Here is a 23401-nt window from a genome sequence, read left to right as displayed (position 1 = left end):
CACTTCCATAATTCTCCTGTTTTGGTAAGAAGAAAGATGGGTCCCTTTCACTCACTGCCTTAGGAGACAAAAGGGAACACTGCTACAGCATCTCTATTTCTCAGGTCTTGTAATCTATTTCTGATAGATTGCAGTATGAACACAACTATATATGGGGAAAGGGTGAATAGATTAGGGCACCTGATTTCTTCAGCTTCAAAAGGTACATGTTAAAAAATGCAGCAAATTGGCCAGCGCCGGGGCTCACTAGGCTAATCCTCCACCTGCGGCACTGGCACCCCGAAATCTAGTCCCAGTCGGGGCGCTGGATTCTGTCCCGGTTGCTCCTCTTCCAGTCCAGCTCTCTGCTGTAGCCCGGGAGTGCAGTGGAGGATAGCCCAGGTCCTTGGGCCCTTCACCTGCATGGGAGACGAGGAAGTACCTGGCTCCTGGCTTCGGATCGGCGCAGCGCGCACTGGCTGCAATGTGCCGGCCGTAGCGGGCTGAACCGGGATGAACCAACGGAAAAAGGAAGACCTCTCTCTCTCTCTATCTCTCTCTCTCTCTCACTAACTCTGCCTGTCCAAAAAATATAAATAAATAAAAAAACGCAACAAATCTTCAATTCACAGGAAACGACTTTACACACATTATTTTCAACCAGTATTTAATGAATACCTTCTATATTTAAGAGTCTCTCCTCCAGGGAGCATTAAATTGCAAGTATGGGAGGCAGGCTGAGACAGAGTCATGGATAATGAGGAATGATCCATCCTGGGTTACTTAGTATGCTTCCAGTTTACACTTGGTATCCAGGCACATTTATTGATAGAATCCCCTTTCATACTCAAATATTTCTCAGTTTCAATGACTTGCTATACAATTACCCTTCCCATAACAATAATACGCTAAAATATTGGGTAGAAGAAGCAGTAGAAAAAAAGGCCCAAAAAGCTAGTTAGGCCTACATTGTAAAGAACCTGATAGGGAACCATGAGTGATTTGGGCTACCACATTTCATTCATTCATTCAACAACAGATCTAAGAACTGTTCTACCATGCTGGCGCTAGGCAGATATACAATGGAAAACAAAAGGAGACATAGTTTCCTCCCTCATGTAATTGTAGACTAAATGGGAAGGCATATATGTAAAACACAAATCACATATCTAATGCATAGCTATAACTGTGTTAAGAGCTACAAAGGACATCATCCCGTGGAAACTAGTTCTGCAAAATAAGAGATTCTGTATCCAGCTAAGTGCAATCCAGATCTTGCTCGAAGTGATCCATGATGCAAATCAAAGGCTGTGTGACACCCATCACATTATTTTAATACAGCACAGTACCAACTTTCTTGACCCTTAAATTCTTGGGTTTTTAGTTACAGTTCAATTTTAATTTTTTTTTCAATTAACAAACATCACTATTCCATAGAAGGACTATTTGTACACCATATACTAGAAGACACTCCTCTAATATATAACAAGATTATAGAACTCAACTGGTAATTATTTACAGCAAGTACAATGTCACTCTATTGTTCAATGTTGGAGCAACTGTATTTTTCAAGACAGTTTTTGAACTTCTAACAAATATCTTTCCTAAACACAAAGGTCAAAAAGATTGTAACAAAGGCTTAAATCTTCAATATGACAGTTGCATTGCATGAATGTAGGCTGCTCAGGGTTAAAAAATGTATGGCCCAGTCTCTTGAAAATGTCTTTTTCTCTTTTTTTCCATACAAACCCATCAAATATTAATTTTTACATTAAAGATGGAAAAATAACAGTGGTATGCAGACATTGTAAAAGCACTTGCCTATGATTCAAAACAATTGTGTGTGAGTCCTGGCCCTATAACTTGAGAACAGAACTTAGTAACTTTACCCATGTGTTCCAGTTTTTCCAACTGTAAAATAAGATAAAATAAAATAAAATGCCTCTTTGGTTCAGCTCTCACAGGATTTCTGTAAGCATCACACATTGTCACTCTCTTACTCCTTGTCCTCTTGTTTTCATTACTTCTATTATTAAAAGTTTGGTCTTCTTGTCTTTTCAAGCTGAGCTCTGACTCACTCTTGCCAACTGCAAATATCATCTCTACACCTGGAACTATAAATGGCCATTTCCATATGGGAGGAAATGCTGTCAAAATAGAAAGAATCGTGTTCCCTGGGGCTTTGTAGAAAATCTAATAATGACTATCAGAGTTGGTAGCACTGAGGAGAACTCTACAGATAAGAGAAGTCAAATCAATATGCATCTGCATCTAGTGTTCTGATAGTTTTTTTAATGGAAATTAAATTTTATTACGGATTACAATAGTTCTGTGAATTGTATAATAAATGCAAACACTGATATATTTTTTTTTTAATACTGGAATCCAACATTCACATTCAGTCAGTAGTTCGGCAAAAGCATCTAGTTCAGCTCCACAGCTGTTTTCTCCGTGAAACAACTACTTAGGAACAGAGAATACTTTCTCTGCTTCCTGAAAGTGTTTCTTAATGGATCAGCAATCATTTCCTCTGTGCCTAGAACAGTGTTGGGCATGGAGAAGTTGGTAAGACAAATAACTTCCAGACCTGGCCCCTTTCTTTCAGTTAAAATGTCTAGATGGGACAGGAAAACAAACAATTAGAGACCCAATGGGACATACATTGTAAGGTAGTCCTGACAAGGGTAATAGGATCCTAATCATTCTCCCAGTCTGCCTATTCATCAGTTCTCCCATTTATTTCTTTAGACAACAAATCCTGATTGAACTCACACTGTGCTCAGGATGGTGCCAAGGAGGATTCAGACACTGAAGATAGCATAATTTCTGCCTTCAGGACTCCACGCAAATGGGGCAGGAGGAAGTCACTTACTGGGGAAACAGACAATACCAAACAGGAGATCTGATTTAGGTGGCAGGAAAATGATACCTACCAGCTTCACGGACAGAGCCATGTCCCATAGAAGCTCCCAGTCAGCAAGGGCCCCACTGTAGTCTTCATTCCATATGAAAGTGAGAGGCCAAGGATTCGACATGGTTGACAAGTTGCTGGACCACCTGAAGCCACTTCAGTCTCTGAGCCCCTTGCTGCATGGTGCTAAGAGTTACTGTGCACTGGAAGCAACCTGTGCTATGGCTGAGGTTTGGCCTCAAAGTTTGACCTCTTACAATCTCCTTCCCTCTCATGCACACATACCCACACCTCTTGCAATCATTCTGTAGGAGCCATTCACACAGGTGTGAATGAAAGAAACTGAGGCCCTGGGATTTAGGACTGTTGCCTCTTGAGCTTCCAAGCTGCCACTTAATTCTCCAGCCACTTTCTCCTCTCTATAAATCCACGTTTGAGTATTCAGATAGTCCACAAAGCACAAGTTAGGCACTTAGAGGCACAGTTTCCTTTCAAATTTCCCCTCTCCCTTCCTACTCTTGGAGTAGAAAGCAAGCTGTGTAATGCACAGGGGAGGCTGTGCTCTCACTCCTAGCCCTAGACTGGGCACAGAGGTGGTCCTATGAGGGCCAGAGAAGGGAGGCACACATCAGGCAGGTGGTGAGTTGACAGAGCCCTCATAAGCATACTCTCTCTGCATCTGATGGTGCAGTCTGCCACCCCATGAAACTACCAGAAAGACCATATACAGATCATCGGAAATGATTAACACACATCTTAAAAAAAATCAGGGTACTTTTAAATCATCAAATATTCAGTCAACTGCAGCAACAATAAATGACTTTCATAGGATGCTATCATCATTCTGAAATTAGCTTAGAGCATACTTCTTAGCAATTAGGGCAACACAAGATATCAAAAATATCCTAATTGTGGCATTGAGACATAAGCATTAATGTAAAACATAGAGATTAATGTAAACATTAAAAAAAGATCATTGCATGGTTAACTCAGAGGAGCTCAATGAATTCCTATGGGTACATTGCTACTAAGGATGTCATTTTTAAATCTAAACTCATTCCGAGGTCATCTCACAAAACCTGACAATCAAAGCCTGGTATCCTAGGTGTATTCCATCTTGACAAAGAATTCTCAAAGTAAAACTTAAATATTGCAAGTTTAATGGCAAATCAAATAACTGGGCCTAGTTAAGCAATATCAACTAACACCTATGGTAACTTCCAAGCTAATTCCATTTGTTTTTTCATTAACAAATTGCCACAGTCATCCGCATGATTGATTTATAGGACACAGAGCTTCCTTGATATGCATTACTGATAAAATGAAAACATAGCCTGTGATATTGTACTAACAAACATTTTCAGACTTTTTTACATTTTTAATCTCTATCATTGGCCATTTATAAAAATATAGGACCACCATAATTCTGAAGATCTTACCTGCATGTCTTTTGAGACGTCTCTATCTCCCACCCAGAATCTGGAAAACCAAAAATTTAGCTCACATCTATGTGTCCCTTACTTCCTGCCTTACCTTAACCCATCCCTATTCAAGTTTGTGTTTATGAGTCTATGATTAAATTGGGAACAATTAATATTATATAAGCTGTAGACAGAATTCCCCAGGTAATACAACTTCAATCAAAACAAAAAAAATTCACAACAGTTATATGGTATAGCCAACCAGCGCATCTTCCAATTTCATTTTAATGCAGCAAAGGGCCTGGGTATCCAAAGTGTTGATATCTATTTTAAAATATTGTGTATGGCCAATTTTTAAGGAAGTCATATGGTTAAAAAATGCCATGTAAAACAAGCTAACATGTGCCACGTTAACATATACCATTTTAAGACAAATACGGAAAATGACCCTTTGTAGAGAATTACGCATGGAAATAAAACTGAAAAACTAAGAGGCAGCAACTAACTTTTGTATACTTGAGAAACATGAGATAAATTATTGTATTTTCTGGGGGTGCCAATGGGTAGTAGAAAGAATATGGCCTTCAAAGCTCAATAGAAATGAATTTAAATCTCAGCTCTGAAACTTCATTTTTGTTGTGACATTTTGGCCAGCCACTTGAACTTCTCTGGGCCACTATTTCCTTATCAACGTAAGAAGAATTTTAAAAATGTACTTGTAGGATTTTTTGTGAAGTTGAATTGAAGTGAGGTATGTAAGAGTACCTTAGCTGAGAAGTGGGTGCATGTTAACTCTCCACTAGTATTTTCTATTCTAAGTTCCATCAGAGACCCTTAGAAAGGCATCAGGGCTCTAAACTATTGAACCACTGAGGAGATAGCTTGGTTGCCTTGTTAAACTGGTCCCCCATGACATCTTATGACTGTGGCTAATTATTATATCTGAGGTAGGAGGTCAGTGTATAGAGTCTCGAGCTGCTGCTCCATCTGCTGGCTCTCACTGGAGGTGACAAAGGAGGCTAGAGATGGGACTTGATGGAGTATGACAATAGAGGGGGTGAGGGTGGGAGGGATTGGGGAAGGGTGGGCAATGTGCTTCATTATGAGGACATCTCTTCACTGCTTGCATTAGGTATGGGCAATGGCAGAATGCATATGCAGAAAGACCCATCATCAGCTGAGAGGATCTAATGGCAGATGGAATTTCAAGTGAAGAGTATTTAATTCAGTGGGCTCTGAATAGCCATTAGCTCACTGTTCATTTATTTGGTCTAATAACTAGTTTCAATAGAAGAGTAAGCTATAAATAGAAGGTATGTGTGTGTGTGTGTGTGAGAGAGAGAGAGAGAGAGAGAGAGAGAGAGAGAAGGAGATTTTTAAGTACACATCTAGAAATATTACCACAGTAAACCAGAAACCTTTCTGGAAGTCCCTGGAGGCTTGAGCCACATTCTTCTAAGGATGCTTTGCTTTTGGTCCCTGGGGCTGGTCAGGGAGGTCATTCTGGTTGCTGCTGTAGCCACTTCTCATACTCATGCTCCATCCATGAAATCTCTTTTGGCCAGATACTCCAAGCCCAGATCCTCTACTCTTGTATTGTCCAGGCTTCTCACCTCAATTCCTTCATTCTGAATGTATATTTAAGCAGTCTCCTCTTTATCTTTGCCAGCCTCCTAGATGCTACCCCAACCCATATGACACTTCTGCCTATGCTTTTCTCAACCTTCTGTCTGTTCCTAGGGCCTTCCCTATAACTCAAAGACATTATGGCTATGGTTCCTTCCTTTTAACATTCCTACGTATGCATTCAACTCCTCAGAGCTCATGGAATATCCATGACCATCCCATGCAAGTCCCACCACTGCTCACAAGGACCACTTAGGATTAAAATCTAGATTCTATCAAATCCATACTTATTGTACTTCCACTAAGACTAAAGGTCCTCTTATGCTCAGGGCCATAATATCTCTTCTAGTAAAAGAGAAGACTGCAAAAATAGAGTTGTACAAATTGGAGTGAAGTAAGAAAATTGCTGAACTGATACATGATATAATTATATAGAAAAGATGTATCAGGAAGCAATTTCAGTAGTTATGTCTGCCAATTAATTGCTATATGTTTTAAAATTGTCATATGCTCCTGATTTCTCCAATATACATAGCAAAATCTAATAGAACAATGAAATAATTGTAAGCACTATCTTATATAGTTTCAAACAAAGTATCCAAGAAAGGAAGGAAAAGAAAAATATACGGACAGTAAGGAAATGGCAGCTCTGTGTCCAAGATCTACCATTAATTATCTGTGTGATTTGGGAGAATTCAATTCCTCATTGTCCAGATAATATTCTGAGGGCACAGTAACACATCATAATGTTCCAGTGTTTTGTATTTCACATAACAGTACAAAAATAATAGGGGATACATATAAGATTGCCAACTTCTTGTTTTGTAAATAAAAGGCATTGCAAAACAAAAAACAACAAATAGTACTGCTATTTTGTGAAAGCAAAACTGCTATAGCATCCAAAAATTATGAAGGGTATACTCTTGGAATAAAGGACAGTTTTGGCCGGCACTGCGGCTCACTAGGCTAATCCTCCGCTTGTGGCACTGGCACACCGGGTTCTAGTCCTGGTCAGGTTGCCGGATTCTGTCCCGGTTGCCCCTCTTCCAGGCCAGCTCTCTGCTATGGCCCTGGAGGGCAGTGGAGGATGGCCCAAGTGCTTGGGCCTTGCACCCGCATGGGCGACCAGGAGAAGCACCTGGCTCCTGGCTTCAGATCAGCGCGGTGCGCCGGCCGCAGCGCGCTGGCCGCGGCGGCCATTGGAGGGTGAACCAACGCAAAGGAAGACCTTTCTCTCTGTTTCTCTATCTCTCACTGTCCACTCTGCCTGTCAAGAAATTAAAAAAAAGGACAGTTTTATCAACATATAGAACAGTTAGCAAATTTATGCTGACATCAAACTGCACACCCATACACACACACATACACACACACTATCGTTCTTAAATCTCCTATTTTGCCACAGAATGACAACACCTTAACATTGAGCTGGTTGCCACTTGAGATGATATTTCGCATATTGTTCAGATTCTGTGCCTTATTTTATTCTATTTTATATGTTTTGCTCTATGCAGTAGACTTAATATTCAATTTTATATCTACTACACATAGATTATTTTCACTGCAGATTTTTGATGCTATTGTTAAATTCTACATACTTTTCCTGTTATCCTAACAAAAGTTTTTAAATGCATGGGAAATGAAAAAAAAACTATTTTACATACCAACATGAAGCCAAAACTTACTTGATTAGTTGTAGATGACATGTAGTATACGTGTATTTATATACCTCCTCTATAAAACAGATTTTACACTTTAGTCATCCTAAAAATTAAAGTGAATTGGGAGACCATTTATAGTACCTTTTGCTAGTTGGCCATACAGCACAGTATACTGTCTATCACATGCCATGTATTACAAAGCCAAACATGAATATTCCAGAGTAGCTACTGGGGCAGGAAGAAAATCTGGCAAGCATAGGGTTACAGAAACCTAGAAAAGAATGTGCTTCACAGACAAAGTGGCAATTAATTAAGATGAGGATTCAGAATCAGCCATTGGTTTTGGAAGAACTACGTTATTGGCAATTTTGATCAGAGCTATTTAGCAGGATGGTGGGTATGTAGATCTAATTTGGTGTCAAGGAGAGAGAGAAAAAAGCAGCTCTTGTGAAAGGGAGGAGAGAAATGGTATAATAGAACATGGTGATGTGGAGGTCAAGGCTTTTGTTTTGTTTTCATAGGGATGATGTTAAGGCATATTTATACGCTGATGGGTATAACTCAGTGGAGAAGGAAAGAATATTGTAGAAGAGAAAGTAGATGATTGTAAAAGCAAAGTCCTTGAGAGGAGAAAGAGAATGAGGACACAATTGGAGAATTTGGCCTGAAAGAGGAGCACTGATACTTCTTCCTCTAGAATAGAAGGGAAGGTAGAGTGCCTAGATGCATTAAAAATGGTGTTGGAGAAATTAAAGATGAAAAGATGAGGTGGTACTTGTCTGATAAAAGCTATTTTTCTCTATGAATCATGTGGCCAGGTCATCAGCTAGAATGGGAAGTTGTTAATGGAAAGGGGTGTGGTGAAAGGAAAGATGGGAAATAGTTTTCTTCAGGAATAGGAATATGGACCATGGGATTGCTGGGGGAAAGTACAATAGAACTATCTGGCAGTTTTCAAGGGAGATAGATGGAAAGAAATGTAGTGTGAAACAGAGGGAGACACTGTACAAATCCAGGGAATAGAGAAGAATTGGAGGCCAAAGAGCTCTGACAATTTACAGGCAGGTGACACTCTGCTCCTCACTATTATCTACTCCACATTCTAACACTGATTAGTTAATTGACCACAATTCATAGTTTTCTGACTGCTATGATCTATAAGAAGCTTCATTGGGATGGAATAAGCAGTGACCCCAGGATTTGGAGTAATGTTTTCCTGGAACCATACAATGGTGACTCCTGTATTATCACCCAGAAGTCCAAGACCAAATAATGTCCCAAAGCAAGAGGACCTCCTCTGGGGGCTAAATGAATTCAGAACTGTCTCTAGGGGAGCACAGGGAACTCAATCAATGCATATCCTACTGAGAAGAGGATTCCTACACAACATTTGAAGAAGATTTGAATTGTTTAAAGAAGATGTATTTTTAATCATTTAAATATTTTTATTTAAGAAATTATTTTACACATTTAATATGTGATTGTTACCAGGAAACATTTTAAAATACAAATAAGCCATACCTCAAAAGACAAATAACACATTTTTTTCTGATTTTTGGTAGCTAACATGTAGAGTACAAACATTTTTTAAAAATCCTGAATGTATAAGTGACTGAAATTGATATCTTATGATTTGATTATCATTTATAGCCATTGTCTATGTTTCTTGGTATATTCCTATGGAATAGTGGTCTTTCTACCTTTTACATATTGAACACTATATATAGTGGAGTATTAAGCCTGTGGTTATAAAGTAAATTGAAAGTATGTTACTGCAAACATTTTTTAAAGGAAGGAGGGAAAGGAGTATTCTTATGTTCTTAGATTTGTATGTTTGAAATACTTTAAATCTGTTCTCTTTATATTAATAAAACATTTTCAATTAAATTAAATGATTGTTTATAGCACTTGTCTCTTCTGTTGAGTAACAGTGTTTTTTGTCATACTACTTGTTGAACTCTTAACTTAGTAAAAATTAAGAGTGGGAATAGGAGAGGGAGGAGGAAGAAGGGTTGGAGTGTGGGCGGGAGGGAGGGTAGGGTAGGAAGTATCACTGTGTTCCTCAATTTATACATGGGAAATACATGAAAGGTGTATAACTTAAATTAAAAATTATATTTTTATAACTTGTCTTTGATTGACATGTTCTTCAATGCATTTATGGTCTCTAAAGATACAAACACTTGTTCATTGGGAAAAAAAAGGCAAGAGATCAAGTTTTTCCAATAGTTTCTGAAGACATTGCCAAAAGCGTATTGTGGGGTCTTAAATTAAGGGCTATGACACCACTTACAGAATAAGCTTTTTAATATGTATCTTTGGCTATTATTTTTGGAAAATCTTAGAAAAGAAAGGTCATCCTTTGACATTCACAATTCATCACCCTAAAGAAATCACTAGTCTTCCTCTAAGGACATAGCTAATGATTTAAATGACTTCTAAAATGAGAAACTCAGATTTCGATTTTATTTTCTTTTAGCTAAATTCCCCTTAAAGCAATGTAAGTGGTATAGACTATATAAATTTTACACACCCGTGCCCTCAATAAAAATGTGACAACAGAGTACAGTTGATAGAAAGTGGCTCCACTTTCAGACTAACCTCGAACAAATTTGGTGCTTTATTGACTCTCTAAACCCTGTATTTAAGATTGTCCTAATTGCCAGTGGATGACACTGCAATTCCACAGGCAGAGTTACAATCACTCTTCTTTGATGGCAATGATCCTAAAGAACAAGCTCTGTGCATGGGAAATGAATCTTCACCAGCTCCCCTATTATTTAGAACTCTAATTAAAACATTTTTTAATCTATTAATGCCAAATGACACTACTAAAAATATTCAGGGAAGTTCACATTTCTTTCTGTGCTTCTGAAATCTCTTAGATCTGTGCTCACTTACATGTGGTTTAACTGTTCACTAAAATGAAATGATAGCTAAGAATAACTCATGTCCATTAGATTTATAAATCTCATTAATTAATTCTACATCTCCAGCGCTGTAGAGACCAAACTCAAATTTAAGATCTAATTAAAGAGAAGTAAAAAATGTTAAGAAACAACACTGAAATTAAAACACAGAAGTAACTGTTTAGCCTCAAATTAATGAAGCACAATGCTAAGCAAGCATGTCCATTAATCCCTAATGAGGATTTTAAACACATTAAAACTTCCTAATACAAAATGTTTGTCTTCCTTTTATCCAGTAACAAATAAGCCAATAATTTTCTGGCTCTAAATGACACTATTAACTGTCATGGCATGTTTTATTTGACAAACCCTCCATTCAAATACTGTAAAACCAATTAATTTGCCTGCTGTGAAATGTGTTTCTTGATAGCTTTTTTGTGATTTTTTTTTCCTACTCAAAGAAATGTAAATAGGAGGTCGATGTAGGTGCCTGATTTTGCTTAAAAAATATACCACAGTAGCTATAGGTTGTCAACTTTGTTTGCATTTCAGATGAACTGAAAGACAACCTCCATTTTCAGGTCATCAATCTCAGATTGGTCTCCCAATAAGCAAACTGTGTCAGAGTAATAGTTTGATTACCATGAAGATGGCTTCATATTACATATGAGAAGGCAGGTTTGGAAAAATAACCATTCTGTTCAATTATAAAAAAATGATTCAAGCCTGGCTCTTAGGCTTCTTGCTTTATAAAGCAACCTGGAGTTGTTACTTGTCTCTGGCTATATCCCAGCCTCCACTAAAGTGCAACTTGTTTGTATGTCTAGGAAATTGGTCTCTAAAATTAGAGTTTATTCCTGATGCTTTTATTTGAAAACAACACAGTTTGTTTCGCTTCTCTGTTGGCAGAAAAATCAATAGAACAAACACAAGAAGTTCCTGTTTTGTAAATTTCCACTGGGCCTTACTTAATATCTTTAATTAGCTTGAAAGAGATGGCCCCAAGAGCCTGGCTACCTAGCATTTACGGGACACTTTGAAACTCTTGGCTCATGGAAAGGCATGACACTTTTTCAGAATATCTCTCTGCAAAACACATACCTTGAGACAGTGTATGCCATAAAGAGAAGGTCACTCTCTAGAGTGTCTCAAGTCCATTGCATTATGCACTGAAGACCAAAGGAGGAGTGATGCATGGTGCATCATGGTTTGTATGTAGAGCCTAGTGTTTTACCAATTAACTTGGGACAGAATATTCATGGTATCAATGACCTTAGTTTGTCTCACAACCACATAGAAACCAGGTATTGATTATTTCTGAGCTGTGGAATTATGTGGGATAGACACCCAGCAGACATTTATAGTTCTAGGTACAAGCAAAATACATAACTGATACAAATAATATAAAACTCTTAACAAATGAGAACAAACTATCCCTACAAATCCAGTAAAGCATCCAAGAGCAAAACCTACAGATATTTGTCTAAGGAGTGTCCATGAGCTATTAATCTTATCCTACAGGTTAATTTGATTTAGAGGATGTGCACATAGGGTCTGTTTCATGTAAGCCACATATTGCTTACATAATCCTTTGTCCTTTATCTATAAACCCCTTACCTATTCTCATAAATGTCCTTGTTTATTCTACTTTCAGTTTACTTAATGATCATAAGGTTGACCATACACTAAGTAAAGATTTAAATAAATTGTATGAAGAAAAAATAACCACTGTTCCTCAGCAGAAGAGACAAAAGCTATAAACGATCATTGAATGTCAAAATGTCTATTTCACCCCAATACATTACAATTTAGATACTCTATAAAGTTATTCCGAATTAGGGAAAACATATGATGTTAGTCTTTTTGGGACTGTTGTATTGCACTAAGTATAATGGTTTCCAAGTGCATATATTTTGTTACAAATGACAGGTTTTAATTTTTTACAGCTGAGTAGTACTCCATAATGTATATATACCAGAATTTCTTTATACAGTCAACAGCTGATGGACATCTGTATTGATTCCATATCTTAGCTATTGTTAATTGAGCTGCAATGAACATGGCAGTACAGATAACTCTTTCAGATGCTGATTTATTTTTGTTTGGGTAAATTACCAGGAATGGGATGAATGGAACACATGGTAGATCTATATTCAAAATTACGAGGTATCTCCATACTGTCTTCCACAATGGCTGTATCAGTTTACATTCTTACCAACAGTGGATTAGGGTGTATTTCCCCACCACATCATCATCAGCATTTGTTGTTTGTTGATTTCTGTATGAAAGCCATTCTAACTGGAGTGAGCTGAAGCCTCATGGTGGTTTTGATTTGCATTTCCCTGATGGCTAGTGAGCCAGAGCATTTTTTCAGGTGTTTGTTGGCCATTTGAATTTCCTGTCTTGAAAAAGGCCTGAAGCTTTGCCCATTTCTTCACGGGGTCGTTTGTTTTATTGTTGATGAAGTTCTTTCTCTATTTATAGATTCTGTACATTAATGCTTTATCAGTAGCATAGTTTGCAAATACTTTCTCCCATTCTCACAGTGGCCTCTAAACTTTGCTGAATTTCCTTTGCAGTGCAGAAGCTTCTTTTTTATTTTTTATTATTTTTTTTTTGACAGGCAGAGTGGACAGTGAGAGAGAGAGAGACAGAGAGAAAGGTCTTCCTTTTCCATTGCTTCACCCCCCAGTGGCCACTGCAGCTGGCACGCTGTGGCTGGCGCACGGCGCTAATCCGAGGCCAGGAGCCAGGTGCCTCTCCTGGTTTCCCATGGGGTGCAGGGCCCAAGCACTTGGGACATCCTCCACTGCACTCCCGGGACACAGCAGAGAGCTGGACTGAAAGAGGAGCAACCGAGACAGAACCAGCACTACAAACAGGACTAGAACCTGGGGTGCTGGCACCGTAGGGGGAGGATTAGCCTAGAGAGTCACGGCGCCGGCCAGCAGAAGCTTCTTAACTTAATATAATCCCATTTTTCAATTTTGATTTTAATTGCCTGTGCTACTGGGGTCTTTCACAAGAAATCTTTGCCTCTGCCAATATCTTACAGAGTTTCCACAATGTTCTCTAGTAATTTGATGGTATTGGGTCATAGATTTAGTCTTTGATTCATCTTGAGTGGATTTCTATCTAAGGTGTATTGTAGGGGTCTAGTTTTATAATTCTGTACATGGAGATCCAATACTATTTGTTGAAGAGATTGTCCTTGTTCCAGGATTGGTTTTAGCTCCTTGGTCAGAAATAGTTGGTTGTAGAGGTGTGGATTGATTTCTGGAGTTTCTACTCTGTTCCACTGGTCAACATATCTGCTTTTGTGCCAGTACCAGGCTGTTTTGATTATAAATGCCCTGAAGTATGTCTTGAAGTCTGTTATTGTGATGCCTCAGCTTCGTTTTTGTTGCATAAGATTGCTTTAGCTATTTGGGGTCTCTTGTGTTTCCATATGAATTTTAGCATAATTTTTTTCTAGATCTGAAGGAATGTCATTGGTATTTTGATTAAGATCACATTGAATCTCTAAATTGCCTTCAGTAGTATGGACATTTTGATTATATTGATTATTCCAATCCACGAACATGGAAATTTTTTATTTTTTATGTCTTCTTCTAATTCTTTATTGTTTTATAATTTTATCATAGAGATATTTGACATCCTCGGTTAAATTTATTCCAAAGTACTTAATTTTTTGACATATTTTGAATGAGATTGATCTTAAAAGTTCTTTCTAAGCCATGGCATTGTCTACAAAGGCTGTTGATTTTTGTGTGTTACTTTATATCTTACCACTTTACCAAATTCTTTTTTCTTGACAGGCAGAGTTAGACAGTGAGAGAGACAGAGACAGAGGGAAAAATCTTCCTTCCGTTGGTACACCCCCCAAATGACCACTACAGCAGGTGCGCTGCACTGATCTGAAGCCAGGAGCCAGGTGCTTCCTCCTGGTCTCCCATGTGGGTGCAGGGGCCCAAGCACTTGGGCCATCCTCCACTGCCTTCCTGGGACACAGCAGAGAGCTGGACTGGAAGAAGAGCAGCCGGGACTAGAACCCGGTGCCCATATGGGATGCTGGCACCGCAGGCAGAGGATTAATCAAGTGAGCCATCACGTCATCCCACCAAATTCTTTTGTGAATTCCAGTGGAGTCTTTTGGACTATATATAGAATCATGTCTTTTGTAAATAGGGATAGTTTGACTTCCTCATTTCCAATTTGTATCCTCTTGGTTTATTTTTCTTACCTAATGGCTCAGGCTAATATTTCCAGGTCTATATGGAATAGCAATGGTGAGAGTAGGCATCCTTGTCTGGTTTTGGATATTAGAGGAATACTTCCAGATTTTCCCCTCCAATAGGATGCTGGATGTGGGTTTGTCGTTGATTGCCTTGATTGTGTTGAGGAATGTTCCTTGTATACCCAATTGGCTTAAGGTTTTCTTCAAGAAATATGTTGTATTTTATCAAATGCTTTCTCTGCATCTATTTACACAATCATATGGTTTTTGTTCTTTAGTTTATTAATGTGATGAATCACATTTATTGATTTGTGATTATTGAAGCATTCCTGCATATTAGTGATAAATCCCACTTGGTCCAGGTTAGTAATCTTTCTGATTTGTTGTTGCATTCAATTAGTTAATATTTTATTGAGGGTTTCTGCATCTATGTTTATCAGGGAAATTTGTCTATAATCCTCTTTCATTATCGTATCTTTTTCGGATTTAGGAATTAAGGTGATGCAGACTCCATCAAAGGAATTTGGGAGAATTCACTCCCTTTCAATTGTTTTGAATAGCTTCTGAAGAATTGAAATTCGTTATTTAAATTTCTCATAGAATTCAGCAGTGAAGCCATCAGGTCCCAGGCTTTCTGATTCAATCTCTGTCCTGGTATTTGGTCTGTTTAGCTGTTCTCTGTCTTCGTGACACAATTTGGGTATATTGTATGTGACTAGGAATCTTTCCATTTCTTCTAGGTTTCCCAATTTTTTGGCATACAGTTCTTTGTAGTAACTCCTGATGGTTCTTTTTATTTCTGTGGTATTTGTTATATTTCCTTTTTCATCACTGATTGTATTGATTTGGGTCTTCTCCCTGTTTTTTTTTTTTTGTTTGTTTGTTTTGGCTACTTGGGGAAATGTATTTATTTTTTCAAAAAGAAACAGCTCTTCATTTCACATTGCAATGTTTTGTGGGTTTTTTTGGTTTCAATATTATTTCTTATCTAATTTTAATTTTTTCTTTCCTCCTATTAATTTGGGGTTTGGTTTGTTGCTGTTTTTCTAGGTCCTTGAGATGCATTGATAGCTTATTTATTTGGTGTCTCTCCAATTTTTTTATGTAGACATCAATTGCTATAAACTTCCCTCTTAACATTGCTTTTGTTGTATCCCATAAGTTTTGATATGATATATTGTTGTCTTAATTTGTTTCCAGAAATTTTAAAATTTCATGTTACATTTCTTCTATGACCCTCTATTCATTCAGGCACATGTTGTTCAGTCTCCATGTGTTTGCAAATTATATAGAGATTCCTGAGTTGTTGATTTCCAGCCTTATTCCATTGTGGTCATAGAAGAGGTATAGCATGATTTCGAGTTTTTTTTTTTTATTTTACTGAGACTTGCTTTATTGCCTCATGTATGGTCCATCCTAGAGAAAGTTCCATGCACTGATAAGAATGTGCAATCTGCAACTGTGGGGTGAAAAGTTCTATAGATATCAGTTTGGTCCATTTTGTCCATAGGGTCAATTATCTCTGTTGTTTCTTTGTTGATTTTCTGTCTAGCTGATCTGTCCATTGATGAAAGTGGGGTTGTGATATCCCCCATTATAAATGTTCTTCTTAAAATTAATCAGTAGATTGATTTTCAGTAGCCTCATTTCAGAGACAGTGCTATCCCTGTCTCTGAAGATGTTTGTAACCACTCAAATTCTAAAGAAAGTATTCACCAACTTAAGATAAATTCACCCCTACTTACGTACAGTTTTCCTTTTTGGACCAAACCAATTTATGTTCACTGTGTAATGATAAATGAAAATTTGCTATTATAGAATTCTAAATTCTGACTAGAATTTGATCAGTTTGGAACACTTACCAATCCAACATCAAGGGAGGTAACAAAACTAGTAACAAGTGTATAGACATATGGCCAGTCCTATGAAAATCGCCCCGTAAAATGACCCTTTAAGTGATTGGTTGGTCCTTAGCCCTGCCCCAATGATTCTGCAGTTTTGTGCTATAAAAGGCTCTGTTAGGCGCTAGACTTGACTCCCCACTGCGTCTGATTGTCTCCGGGATCAGGAGGCTGGGAAATGGGCGAGCGGTGCACTTACCTTTCCTCAGACCCAGTCCATCCTTGTACGGGTGGACTAAGACCCTGCAATCTACCATATGATCTGGCCATTCCACTGTTGAGATTTTAGCCAAAGGAAACGAAATCAGCATATAAAAGTATTATCTGTACCCCCATGTTTACTGAAGCTCAACTCACAGTAGGTAAGATATGGAATCAACCCTAATGTCTATGAACTTATGGCTAGATATAGAAATTGTGGTATATACATATGATGGAAATAACTCAGCCGTAAAAATGAATGAAATCCTGCTTTTGCAACAAAATGGATGTAATAGGAGACCATTATGCTTACTGAAATAAGCCAGTCCTCAAAAGAAAAAAAAATCATATGTTTTCCCTAATATGCTATAACTAATACACAGAGTACAAAAAATTAGTGTATATGAGTGAAATTGACATTTTTTGATTGGATTATTTTTATAGCCCTTGTCTATACCCATGAGTAACATTGGCTTTTCTACTTACTATTGGTGAATTCTTTATTCAATGGAGTGTTAAGCCTGTGATAAATAAAGTATATCACTATAAAATTAAATGAAAAATAAGAAAGGGTGGGTAGGGGCAAGGGAGGGTGTGAACTAGGAAGAGAGATAGGGAGGGTAGGGTGAGAAGTATCATGTTCTTAAAACTATATATGAAATACATGACATTTGTTCACTTTATATAAATAAAAAAAAAGAAAATAATCTAAAATGAAAAATATACAATTCATTCACACAATGCACTGAACTACACATTATGGGAAATTTAGTAAATGATAAATAATACATAGATGTCCACAAAATGGTACGGCTAGAATATTTTTTCCCTCAAAACCCATGTTGAAATTTAATTGTCACTATAACAGTTTTAAGAATTGGGACATTTCAGAGGTGACTAGTTCAAATGGGCTCTGCACTCATGAATGGATTAACAGCATTATTTCAGGAGTGGATTTGTTATCATAGGCGAAAGCGCCCCCCCCCAATCTGTGCAAGTACTCTTTCACTCTCACTTACCCTTCTACCTCCACCATAGGATGACACAGCAAAATGACTCTTACCGGGCACTAGAACATTGATATTGGATTCTCAGCCTCCAAAACTTTGACATTTTTATTCATTATAAATTACCTAGTCTCAGTGGCATAAAATGGACTATGATAGGGGGCATATAATATTTCCAGATGAGTATACGATACCTATATACCTAAAATGATTAATGACAATGCAAGGTAGCACATATGTTTTGATCCCTGAATCCAGCACATATATATAAGAAGGATGTTTCTTTGAATGGGTGCCAGAGGTAGTTTGCATGAAATTATTTAAAAGCCAAATATGAGATTTCCAGAATATCTATCTGTGGGGAGAAAAGTGTTTAGTTGAAATTAGGACTACCTTTGAAATCCAAAACTGTAGTGATCATACTTTAAAATGCCAGATGTTGGCTCTAGTAATAACTGCAATAGAAAACAACAGGAGGGTGGTGCTGTGGCATAGAGGGTAAAGCCACCACCTGCAGTGCCAGCATCCCATATGGGTGCTGGTTTGAGTCCCGGCTGCTCCACTTCCGATTTAGCTCTCTGCTATGGCCTGGGAAAGCAGTAGAAGATGGCCCAAGTGCTTGGGTGTCGCTCCCCCTCTTCATGGAAGAATGACACTAAACCCTGCCTAGGCTTCATATCAGAGTCACGGCACCATTATGTTGCTCCCCGTCTTCGTGGAGGAACGACACAGGACCCTGCGCTGTTCTTTTGTCTGCTTGGCCCTTCCCGGGTTTGCTGCTGGTTCTTCCCGGGTTGGCTACCAACCCTTCCACCTCCGTGGAAGGGCGGTTCCCCCTAGCCACTTTCCCCACTTCCGCGGGGGAGCGGCACACCGCCGGCCGGCTCTCTCGGGGGCTGCACAGGTGTTCCTTCAGATAGATGTTCCTGGTGCATGTTGTCTCTCTCCTCCTTTATAGTCCTCTTCCACCAATCCCAACTCTGCTACCCACACGCCGAGTACGCTGCTCTCCTCCAATCAGGAGCAGCTCCTGCAGCTTGTCAAGTTGGTGAGAGGCAGCTGGGTAGAAGCTGTTTGCTCCTCTCCCAGCGCCATATTGTGGGAGAGCAGATGTATAGAATAAGTCTTAATTCCAGTAACAGTATAGTCCGAGTTGCTCCCCACACTTGGGCTCTTGCACCCACATGGGAGACTCAGAAGAATCTCCTGACTCCTGGCTTCGGATCAGCACAACTCCAGCTCTTGCGGCCACCTGGAGAGTGAACCAGTGGATGGAAGATTCTCTCTCTCTCTCTCTCTCTCTCTCTCTCTGCTTCTGGCACTCTGTAACTCTGTCTTTCAAATACATAAATAAATCTTTTTTTAAAAAAACAGAATAACTGAAAAAGTGATCCCTGTTAGGAATTTGGAAAACATTATGCTGAGTGAAATAAGCCAACCCCAAAGGGACAAATACCACTTGTTCTCCTTGATAGGTGACAACTAACTGAGCACCAAAAAGGAAACCTGTTAAAGCGAAATGAACACTATGAGAAACGGTGACTTGATCAGCCCTCAACCTGACTGTTGATGAGCAACTTAATATGTTATCCCTCTTAGTATTTTTGTTTGTTCTACTTAATACTTTTGGTTGAATACTGTAATCAATACACAATTATTCTTAAGTGCTGAAACTTAACTGAAAAGTGATCACTGTTAAATATAAGAGTGGGAATAATAGAGGGAAGAGATGTGCAATTCCGGACATGCTCAAGCTGACTTACCTCAAATGGTAGAGTTAGAAACATACCAGGGGATTCCAGTTCAATCCCAGCAAGGTGGCATGTACCAATGCCACCTCACTAGGCCCAGTGATCAATTTCTGTTCACAATTGATCATAATGATAGGACTAAGAACCAAGAGGATCACATAAACAAAAATAGTGTCTGCAAACACTAGCTGATAGAATCAAAAAGGGAGAGAACGATCCAACATGGGCAGTGAGATACACAGCATACCCATAGAATGGCAGATGTCCTAAACAGCACTCTGGCCTCAGAATCAGCCCTTAAGACATGCGGATCCGGCTGAAAAGCCCATGAGAGTATTTCAGGCATGGAAAGCCAAGACACTCTGTGGAAAAAAAAAAAACTAACTGAAATATCTCCGCGAATGAGATCCCAATGGAAAGAACGGGTCATCAAAGAAGGAGGTACCTTTCTCTGAAGGGAGGAGAGAACTTCCACTTTGACCATGGCCTTGTCTAAATATGATCAGAGTCAGTGAACTCAAGGGGCTTCCATAGCCTTGGCAGCTCATGACAAGAGCCTAGGGTGATTACTGAGGCCATAAACAAGAGTGTCAATTTGTTAAGTCAACAACAGGAGTCACTGTGCACTTACTCCTCATGTAGGATCTTTGTCCTTAGTGTGCTCTACATTGAGATTTAATGCTATAACTAGTACTCAAACAGTATTTTTCACTTTATGTTTCTGTGTGGAAGCAAATTGTTGAAATCTTTACTTAATGTATGCTAAACTGATCTTCTGTATATAAAGAGAAACGAAAATTAATCTTGATGTGAATGGAAGGGGAGAGGGAGTGGGAAAGGGGAGGGTTACAGGTGGGAGGGACGTTATGGGGGGGAAGCTATTGTAATCCATAAGCTGTACTTTGGAAATTTATATTCATTAAATAAAAGTTAAAAAAAAAACAGAATATAAAACTGTCTATAAATCTGGGGTAGTAAGGAAATAAGTGAGTTAACCTTAAGTAAGCAAAAAATAATAATAATAACATAGGTAATGAGTATGACATGTCAAAAAGATGAATGCTATCAACTCAGTTTTGCTAGTCAAATGTGACTTAATAAGAACAGAAAATGTAATCTGAGGATGCTGGAAATCAGTGTATAATATAGTTTAGTATATCATAAGATCATAGTTAACTTTGTTGAGCTGACCATCTGAAGAAAGTCTGTTGGATCACCAACAAACTAAGACTTTGGTTAAAGTAGAAGTTGCTCCAGATGTAAAACAAAGGGGTTGGCCAATAATCTAGTCTCTAATGTGACTCTTGTCTGTTCAAAGAGTCCATCAACCTGTGGTCCAAAGTTTCAATTCATGTTAGCTGATTTCTAATTCATTGAAATCTCCAATCTAAAATTAAAAGCTACATATATTTCAGACACATAGCCTGCATGATCTGCAGAAGTAAAACTATAAAGCAATTCCAGTAAATATTTTCATAATGGAAAAAGGCAATGTACTTGAGACTTCAGTGGAAGCATTAAAATGTGGAGAGTTCAATGTTTAATATCAGGGATACCAGAGTGATAATTGGATGTCGTTTTCAAAAGTAACATGTCAGCTGGAAAGCCAAAGTGCCACAATCTTGTTAGAGTGTCTCACTGAGTTGGGGGTTATTGCTAAATGATAGTGAAAGTCTAAGCTATACTTAGGTAATTTATCAATTTAAAGTCAAAACACGTAGAAATGGTTCTATATGAGAAGATTATCTAGAATAATCTCAATATTTCTCAAATTTTCTGTTTTAATCCAGACTTGGAAATACGCTGAGACCTACCAGATATCAATTGTGCTTGCAACATTTTCAACTGTCACACCAGAGATCATTATCTTATGCAAATCTACTGAAAGCCTTAAAGGTGCAATGCCAGAGCATGAATCTATTTCACTAGATGGACATTGAAAATATTATTCAAAATTCAACTTACATTCACATTTTCTACTGCTATACTATTGGCAGTCCAGGACAGACCTTCAAACCCTGGTTTCCAATGGAGACCACTTCTAACGGTTTCTAAATATTGGCAGCAAGCATTCTTTCTTGTCAAAAAGATCATCAAATGCTGGATTCCATTAATTTATTTTCAATGACTGCTGCTTACTCTTAGGAAGCTGTTCATTACCTAAGGGATGTTGACCTGCTGTTAGACCCCATTAGAAACAGACACGAAAATATACTGATACATTAAGAGATTGGGAAATTCCTTCTAGTGGCCCTCACAGACTCCACAACTTACAGATTCTCACTGAAGTCATGAGCACAAAAAAGATGTGTGGTGAAGACATATAGCTGGAATCTATAAAAGCTACCACCTCAAAAGAAATGAACTCACCAATACATACTATACTATAAAGTGTTATTTGAAGATCTTTAGAATTATGTTAAGGTCTTTCTTCAAGCAAATAATTACCATATAGAAGAGGGACTTTTTAAGACTAATAATAGAACAATTTAAATGGTGCAATTAATAATATTTAGCCTGTGCATATTTGGGCACACAAAATGTTCTGAGCTGACAACATATTGTAAAAAAAAATTATTACACTCATGCTAATCTTGAACTCACTTAGCTTTGCACTTAGGTATACTATAAAATATTTGAATAATTTCTAAATGTTTTGCCTTTGTTTATAATCTGTTCTCCAAAAGAAAGCATAATACCTTATCAGTATGCTACAAAGTTTTGTTTTCTAAAGTTTACATTTATTTATTTATTTGAAAGGCAGATTTACAGAGAGAGAGAGAGAGAGAGAGTTTTTCAACTTTTGGTTCACTCGCCAAATAGCTGCACCAGCCTATAATTGCCAGACTGAAGCCAAGATCCAGGGACTCCATCCTGATGTTTCACATGGGTATGGGTGCTAGGAGCCCAAGCCCTTGGACCATCCTCCATTGCCTTCTTTGGCACATCATCAGAAACCTGGATTGGGAGTGCAGCAGCCAGGACTTGAACTGGCATTCTGATATGGGATACCAGTATTACAAGCAGTGGTTTAACCTGCTGCATCACAATGACAGCCCCAGGATGCCATAAAGTTTTAGAGCAGTATATCCCATCTGCTGTATAATAAGTTTTTTACTGGGATTTTTAATATTCTGTTTTCCTTCTCTATAAGTGATAATGTAACCCCACAAGAGATTTCCTAAATGCTTTATGTGATTGTATACTCTCCTTAATTCAAGATTCTAAGAACTGCATCCTGGTAGCCTATGAAAACAAAAGGCAGTGAGAATATTTATATGAGTACAATACTAAGAATATATCCCACTGTTACTGCTACTGGGACCACTGAAAATAAAGATAATTCCTTGGAAATCTATGAAGTTTTTACTTAGTAACAAAGTCCTTTCATAACTCTCCATTCCTCACCTCTACCCTGTGATGATGAGTTGCTCCCAACAAACCTATGAAGTAGGAAAAGAAAATAGAATGTGTTTCATTTTTAAGATGAAAAAAAAAAAAACTGAGGCTTCAAGGGTTATAAGACTTGTCGGAGATTTTTTGACTAGTCATTGGTGACTAGTTTTAAGATAGTGAATCCTCCACTATTTCATGCTGCTGGTCTTTAAAATATATATTCATCCATGATGTATTCTCACTGGAATCATAGCAATTCAGGAGTCAAGTTGATTAACTACAATGAAGTCCCACTCCCCCACAAGGTGTAAGGTTACTTGTCTCTGTTATCAGGTAAATAATGTTACCACAAATTCCAAACTGACTATCAATATAAAAGCACAAAACTGGTGGTATAAAAA

At 38.1% G+C, this 23401-nt stretch overlaps 1 protein-coding gene across 5 annotated transcripts in view; it reads right to left on the bottom strand.

Annotated features, from left to right (window-relative positions):
* AFF2 (ALF transcription elongation factor 2) overlaps positions 1–23401 on the bottom strand; it is a 597410-nt gene that overhangs the window by 229353 nt on the left and 344656 nt on the right. The gene's annotated exons all lie outside the window — the stretch shown is intronic.

This window comes from Oryctolagus cuniculus, chromosome X (assembly GCF_964237555.1).
Source record: "Oryctolagus cuniculus chromosome X, mOryCun1.1, whole genome shotgun sequence".
In the NCBI taxonomy this organism is placed as follows: domain Eukaryota; kingdom Metazoa; phylum Chordata; class Mammalia; order Lagomorpha; family Leporidae; genus Oryctolagus; species Oryctolagus cuniculus.
The sequence above is the reverse complement of the archived record's forward strand: the minus strand, read 5'-3'. Positions and strand labels throughout refer to the sequence as shown.